General features: G+C 40.2%; 1 non-coding gene across 1 annotated transcript; it reads left to right on the top strand.

The window, feature by feature from the left end:
* Window positions 1-7,031: 7,031 nt before the first annotated feature.
* Window positions 7,032-7,107, top strand: TRNAI-AAU (transfer RNA isoleucine (anticodon AAU)). Its single transcript has one exon. It is a non-coding gene; the product is annotated as a tRNA-Ile (tRNA).
* Window positions 7,108-8,166: the final 1,059 nt, after the last annotated feature.

Genomic DNA, 8,166 nt, shown 5'->3' on the forward strand with positions numbered 1-8,166 from the left:
GGTAGGGAGTGAAGGACGAGCCGGGAATGTACCCCTTCCCATGAGGCTTCAGTCGCCCCATCACGACCGGCTCATACCTGGCTTTCCAAAGAGCTCTGAGGCGGCCGCCAGCTTGCTGTCCAGAGGGGAAAAGGCAGAAGGGAGCAACACCCTTTCCCTTCCAGACAGGCATGGTGGCGTGGATTAACGCATAGTCCATTCACTTTTTTGCCGCAGACTGCCCGGCTCTGTATTAAGTCCTTGTGCTTCTGGAGCCATGGCTGTTCTGGAGAGCCACTCATGGGGGACAACTTGTGACCTTGGTAGGGTGTGAAGGATGAGCCGGGAATGCCCCCCTTCGCATGAGGTTTCAGTCGCTCTGTCACAACCAGCTCTGCTTGTTTGTTTTGTTTTACTTTTTCTCTGAACATGAACTATTTCTGTCCAGGTTTTAAAGGTGTATACCTTTTCTGAGAATCTACCCCAGAAAAGTAATGTACAGGGCAAGTGCCCTACGAGCTCTGTTATCTCTCCAGCCCATTTTTATGGCATGATCTAAATGTTTAAAAGTTTGCATCCTAGACATAATCAGTATGAGAATTGGGTAGTCTCCATGTTTAAGAGTGTATATGTGTGTTGAATTTATGAAATTTATGATGACAATTATTGTGTATTGTTGCCATAAAATATTATTTGGTATCACAATAATATAAATTAATACTTCAAGCTCCATAGGTATGATACATGTCTCACTGGGATAAAGTCAAATTGTCAACAGAGGTGTGTTTTTTTCCAGAGTCCCTAGGAAAGAATGCTTCATTTACTTTTCTTTTTCTAAAACACATTTATATTCCTTGATTCACAACTCTCTATATTTTCAAAGGCAACAGAGGTAGGTTAAATCCCATGTGAGAAATAAAAGATTATATCTTTATTTCAGAATGTTTACACTTTATCTGCAAAAGATTTTTTTGGCTTTGAATAGAATATTTTGCTTGGATTCTGAGGATTATACTGTAAGTATTTCTGAGGCACAAGTTTTGGGATTGGTTGGGGCCGAACTTGTCAGTGCTCAGGATTTACTCCTTGTTCTGTGCTCAGGGATCATTTGCATTAGTTCTTAAGAGACAATATGTCTTACCAAGGATCAGACTGCAGTTGGCTGCAGACACAGAAAGCACTAATATCTCTATACTATTGCTCCAGAGCTGAGGTTTGTCTTTCTGGCCACTACTGGAATAATTATCAAGAAGAAAAAGTTCAAATGCAGATAAAACTGCAGAATTTATTTTTTTGGTGCTTAAAATACAAATTGAACAAGTACAAATATATAAATTAAGTTATTTTAACTAGAGAGTTAGCAACATGGAGTTTCATATTAGTGGTTGGTCTAGGAAAGAATTTTGTAGGTCGGAGAAATTTTAAAGGTACTCTAATAAATTTCTTTCTCTTTTATTTCAAGGAGTCTATCTTATTTATTTATTTATTTATTTATTTATTTATTTATTTATTTAGCACAGCGGTAGGGCATTTGCCTTGCACGCAGCCAACATGGCCGACCCGAGTTCAATTCAATGGAGACGTTACTGGGCCCGCTCGAGCAAATCGATGATCAACGGGAGGGCATTTACTTTACTCGAGCTTTAAATTAATTTATTTATTGAATCACTATGAGAAAAGTTACAAAGCTTTCAGGTTTAAGTCTGGGTCATACAATGATCAAATACCCATCCCTTCACCAGTGCATATTTTCCACCACCAAGAACCTCAATATACACCCCCTCTCCCCCCTCTCCTGATGCTTGTGAGGCAGATTATTTCCACTTAACTCCCTCTACTTTGATTATATTCATTATTCTGACAAAATATGCACTATTATTATTTGGAATTTTCTCCAACAATAAGACCTGCTGAAAAGGCATTGTGAAATAATTGTTTTCTCTTGCTGGGTATGAAGACCATATGATGTTGCACAGGCACGGTAGCATCCCCACCATTTTGGATTTCTGATATTTTACTAATTAAGTCTAAAGGGATTTCTTCCAAAAGCTGCAGAGTTATGAGATTGGTTTGTGTGCCTCTGGGGCCATGGCTGTGCCAGAGAGCCACTCGTGGGGGGCAACTATCGGCCTTGGCAGGGCAGGAAGGATGTGTCGATTGTGCCCCCCCCCCATCCCATGAGGCCACAGTTGCCCTATCACCACCGGCTCATCCAGCTCATACCTGGCTGTCCAATAAGCTCTGAGGTGGCAGCCACTTTGCTGCCAAGGGGCAGGGGAAGGAGGAAGAGACAGACGCCCTTTCCCTCCTGGGGAGGGGGGGAGGGCACAGCACCATAGTTCAATGCATAGTCCATTCATATTTCTGCCAAAAGAAGTCGGGCTCTGAATTAGGTCTGTATGGCTCTGGAGCCATGACCATGCCAGAGTGTCGCTTGTGGGGGGCAACTCTTGGCCTCGGTAGGGCGGGCTCTAATAGAATTCATCTGAGAAACTATATTTCCCTTAAAATGATAATCTGTGGCCAATCAACTATAAGTCTAGATTTTTCCCCAGAATTTATTATAAGATTTTTCCTTAATACATTGACCCAAGTTATCAAAGTAATCAAAATATCAAGGAGGAAAGATATACATTTGGGAAATGACCGTGAACAGAGAGGCACATCATGCATTATACGTAAAATGTAAATTGAAATAACAATAAGATAAAATTACATCCTCATCTAGTGGTCAAAATTAAAACAATGACAATTTAAATTGCCGATCAAATGTGGAACAGCAGAAACCCTCAAATATTGCTGTGGGTATGAAAAAACTACAGCTATCAAAGGTACACAAAAAAAAAGTATGTCAAAAGCACAGACATTAGCACTTTTGCGATCCATGGAGCATTCATAATAATTCTTTTCAAAAAATAATTGAAAATTTTACTTTTTTCAAAGACAAGCAGACATTTGCCATATAACTAATCCACATATCTGTCTTTTGGTATTTATAAACTGAGCTTATGCACATACATCCACACAAAAATCTGAACATGGAGTTTTGTAGCAGTTTTATTCATGATAGCCCAAATTTGGTAGTAAAGAAGATACCTCTCAGTAAGCCATGAAAAATCAAAAACAAACAAATAAAACCCCAGAAAACTGTTTTTTTCAATGCCTACTGATGAATTAAGCCAAAAAATCTAAGGCAGGAGAGGTACTACAGGGTTAAGGTGCTTTTCTTGCACATAGCCAATCTTAGTTTGATACCGGGAACTGTATGTGATCCCCTTAACCACTGACAGGAGTTACTCTTGATCAAAGAGCCAGAAATAAACCCTGAGCATCACCTGATGATATAAAGCTATAATGTCACACTTTCAACTGTGCAAAAAAAAAATCCACTACTTTAAAATAAGTCTAAAAAAAACTTGTGCTATATTAGTATAGCCATAATACCTTGAAAAAGGCACTTTTAAAAGTTATTATTATATATAGACATCTTTAGGATTTGTTGTTATTATGAATTCCAACACAGAGACAGTGAAACAAACAAATAAACAAAAAAACAAGGTTACCCAATTAAGTAGCAACCTAAAGCTCCTCTGAAAAAAGTCTTTTTAAAACAAATCAGCGAGAGACTAACACGCAGTATAACAAAAAAAGTGTGCATCTGACTTGGGTTTGATTCCTGGTACCACAAGGCATCCAGAGCATTGCTCGGTGAAACCCTGGAAGAATTTTGGGTGGTCAGGACTATACCTAACAATAAGGGACCCACACAACATAGTATTCTTGTGAGCTAGCACTACACCTTTGGTTGTCTGAGAGTTGATGGCTGAGATTTGCTTGTGCATAGTGAGTAATAATTGGAAGGTCAAAGTAGAAAGATCCTTGGGTGAGCATATTAATAAACATAAATGCTTATTATGGATATTGAAGCATTCTTTGTACCATTCCAAAAGTAGACACCCAGAAAAATCCCAGACCTGAATGATTGCATTAAAGATTTTCTTGACTTACGTAAAGGTAGTCAAGAATGATGATTTGGGAACAGCAAAAAGATGTCTAATATTAATTATGAGTTATATAAACACTTAAATATTAAAATTATTTTTTCTCTTTATAATTTATTCTGCAATGTAAAAAAAGAAGCTGAGAAATGAGCACTTCCTAACACCCTAAAAATTCCTTATGACTCTCAAGAAGACATTGTATAGACATTGTACTTCATAATTGAAAAGGAATATTAGTATAAATAAAGATCTTGCTTGAATATAAAGTAAAAGTCTAAACCGGTATCAGTCACCTAAGCATGTGGAAAGATTAATGTATAAGAAAACTATGTAAACCTATGTTGTTTTAAATAATTAAATTTGAAATTTTAGTATTTGTTAGGAAAAGTATATATTTTAATTTATATTTGTATCACAATAATAATGATTTACAGGAATGATAACAGAGCAAGTGTTTAAGTGCACTTTTACAGTATAATACCATCCTCTATGCATGATTGGTGCCTGTGTAAATATATAAAAGTTTTAAAAATCTAGTTAAAAATACTCATTACTGCTAAAAGAATAGAAAAAAACAGAAAAATGGAAATACATCATTGTATATGGATGAAAGGTTCAATATAGTTAAAATAATCATCTTTTCCAAAGCACTATATGGATTCAATGCATTCCATACAAAATATCCAGAAAATTTCAGATGTGCCAAATGTTTTCAGAATTAAGCTGATGTAATAAATCTCCTCAAATAGCCAAAATAATTATAGGAAAGAAGATGTGAGGTTTTTCTTTCCCCAGCTTTAAGTATACCAGTAATAAAGTCAGGATGGTATTGAAATAAATATAGAATCTCAGATAAATTGAATAAAAATTAAAGATCAGAAGTACCCAAAGGTATATGATCAGATTATCTTTGACAAAGGAGCTAATGTCAAGTGGAGCAAGGATGGCCCTTTAGCAGAAGGGTTTTGGAAAAACTGGTATGCCACAAGTTAAAGAAGAGAAATAAGAACTCATCTCATGCATCCCACAAAAAGTCAATTCAAAGTCGATTAAAAATCTTACTATCAACCTCGATTTATAAATCATAACCCAATTCCTGTGCAATAAAATCTGTACATAAGTTTTGACTTCTCTAAAGCTTTACTACTAACATTTTGGTACTGATAACACCCACCAACTGGCCCCCTGGCGCCATGTAATCCCATCAGCGGCCAAGACTCTGAGACTATAAAAAACAGCTCCCGGAGGAGAAGAGCGCAGTCTCCTGCCCCTGCGCCTGGCTATTCCTCGCCGGGGCCCCTTAGAGGGGAGCGGGTTGAGCTTTCCTCCCCTCCCTGGCCAGGGCCCTGGCAGCCGAAGACCTCCAGGACCAGCCACCACCATGCTGAGACCACTCTCCGCACACCTGAAGGTACCGGCAGAGGAACAAAGCCACGTGGGTTCCGGGGCCGAGATCTCCAAGCCTACTCGGATTGGAGTCGAGCATCCTCCACTCAGATCCTCCAAATTCCAGTAGGCGGGGGTCACACCCACCAACTGGCCCCCTGGCGCCGTATAATCCCATCAGCGGCCAAGACTCTGAGACTATAAAAAACAGCTCCCGGAGGAGAAGAGCGCAGTCTCCTGCCCCCACGCCTGGCTATTCCTCGCCGGGGCCCCTTAGAGGGGAGCGGGTTGAGCTTTCCTCCCCGCCCTGGCCAGGGCCCTGGCAGCCGAAGACCTCTAGGACCAGCCACCACCATGCTGAGACTATAAAAACCAGCTCCCGGAACCGCGCGGCCACATTCGCGGCCGTGCGACATCTTATTATGACATCTCATTCCTACTTTGACAAACTGGCAGGCTACCGAATGTAGCCTGCCCACACGGCAGAGTCTGGCAAACTCCCCGTGGCCTACCCAATATGCCAAATTCCAGTAACAATGATGGGTCTCATTCTCCTAAAGAGCCTTGAATAAAACCTCAGGGCCAGGATGAAGGAGACGTTACTGGGGCCTGCTCGAGGCAATTGACGAATAACAGGATGATCTGTGATCTGTGATAACATATCAGTGAACATATTTGCTATTTGATGATCTTGGCTGTTCTATCTATATATGTAAGCAATGAAAGAGTAAAAGACATTACATGTTCATAAAATTATTATGTAAAATCTCAAACATACAGTTCTTTGTAATTTCTATCATAACAGAATTAGTTGGATTGCCATTTAAAAATTTATAGTATCTATACTAGCTGGACACGTAATGCAATTTGAAGACAACTGCTCGACTAGAGCCGTTACTGACTGGATTCCAGGTAATATCAAAAGAATGCATGGCCGCCCACCTATGAGATGGTCAGACTTCTTCTAGACCCTGAACAGGGTCTGGAGTGATAACACAGTGGGTAGGGCGTTTGCCTTGCACGTGGCAACCCGGATTCGATTTCCAGCATCCCATATGGTCCCCAAGGCACTGCCCGTAGTAATTCCTGAGTGAAGAGCCAGTAGTAACCCCTGTGCTTTGCCAGGTGTGACCCAAAAAGAAAATAAAAAAAGACCCTGAACAAATGTTTTGAGATTCTTTGTGTTCCTGTAGCGAGCAGACGCCATGACACCATTGGGCTACACTAACAAGGGAGAGGGACAAATGGAGATGTTACTGGCACCCACTCGAACAAATCGATGAGTAACTGGACATCAAGTGATCAAGTGATCTATACACCATGAAAAACTATATAATATTCTGATTGTCTATATATTACATTAGATTAGTGTAACAGTGGTTGAAAGTAATTTAAATTAACTGGCAACCACTCCCCTACCTGTATAAACCCACATGACAAGACTTAAGTAAAAGTAAAGTAAAGTAAAGGCCCTCCCGTTGATCATCAATTTGCTCGAGCGGGCCCAGTAACGTCTCCATTGGAGACTTTGTTGTTACTGTGTCTGGCATATCGAATACTCTCGGTAGCTTGCCGGGCTCTCAGAGAGGGACGGAGGAATCGAACTCGGGTCGGCCATGTTGGCTGCATACAAGGCAGACTCCCTACCCGCTGTGCTATCGCTCCAGCTCCAGTTAGCTCAGTTGGTTAGAGCGTGGTGCTAATAACGCCAAGGTCGCGGGTTCGATCCCCATACGGGCCAGTGTGGTTTATTTAGGAGGCTGGAGCGATAGCACAGCGGTAGGGCATTTTGCCTTGCAACGCAGCCAACATGGCCGACCCGAGTTCGATTCCTCCGCCCCTCTTGGAGAGCCCAGCAAGCTACCGAGAGTATCTCGCCCGCACGGCAGAGCCTGGCAAGTGACATATTCAATATGCCAAACACAGTAACAACAAAGTCTCCAATGGAGACGTTACTGGGCCCGCTCGATCAAAGACTTAAGTAATTTTATAATTTTCCTTCATAAGATTTCATTGGGCTGGAGCGATAGCACAGCAGGTGGGGCGTCTGCCTTGCACACAGCCAACAGGCCGACCCGAGTTCGATTCCTCCGCCCCTCTCGGAGAGCCCGGCAAGCTACCGAGAGTATTCGATATGCCAGACACAGTAACAACAAAGTCTCCAATGGAGACGTTACTGGGCCCGCTCGAGCAAATCGATGATCAACGGGAGGGCCTTTACTTTACTCGAGCAAGATTTCATTAACTATAAAGGAATGCACAGTTTGGTTGAGCTGTTTTCAACTATGGGTATGATATAGAATTACCTGGAGATGCTTTATATAAATGCAGAGTATTGTCTTAGATTATACTAAGTGTTAACTTGAGAAATCTAATTGAAAACTGTGATAAGCTGTGATAAACTACACTATCTACTAAATTTGTTTCAGGAAATTTATGATACAAATAAAAGCTCAATTTTTTTTCTTTAAATTATACAGCTCTTCATGGTATAAAAACTAATGAAATAGATTACTAAGGATAGCTTTTCTCTTGAGGGACTTTTAAATGTGGCAATATTTTTAAAATAATATATTTTACAATTTATCTCTAATAATAATGATAAAGCTCATGTGTGGATAAAAATAAAATAGCAGCTTTTAAATAATGAATTATTTTCTCTTGGAAGAACAATTAAAACTTATTTAACATGTTCAAAAGATAGCTTTCTGTGTATCAGCTTTGCAAAGTTAACAAATACTAGAAGTAGCTTTAAAGAAAAAGAGTGTATTTTCCAGAACAGGATGTAAGAGGTAACATC

Source organism: Sorex fumeus, unplaced genomic scaffold (genome assembly GCF_029834395.1).
Source record: "Sorex fumeus unplaced genomic scaffold, SorFum_2.1 ptg000007l, whole genome shotgun sequence".
Classification (NCBI taxonomy): Eukaryota; Metazoa; Chordata; class Mammalia; order Eulipotyphla; family Soricidae; genus Sorex; species Sorex fumeus.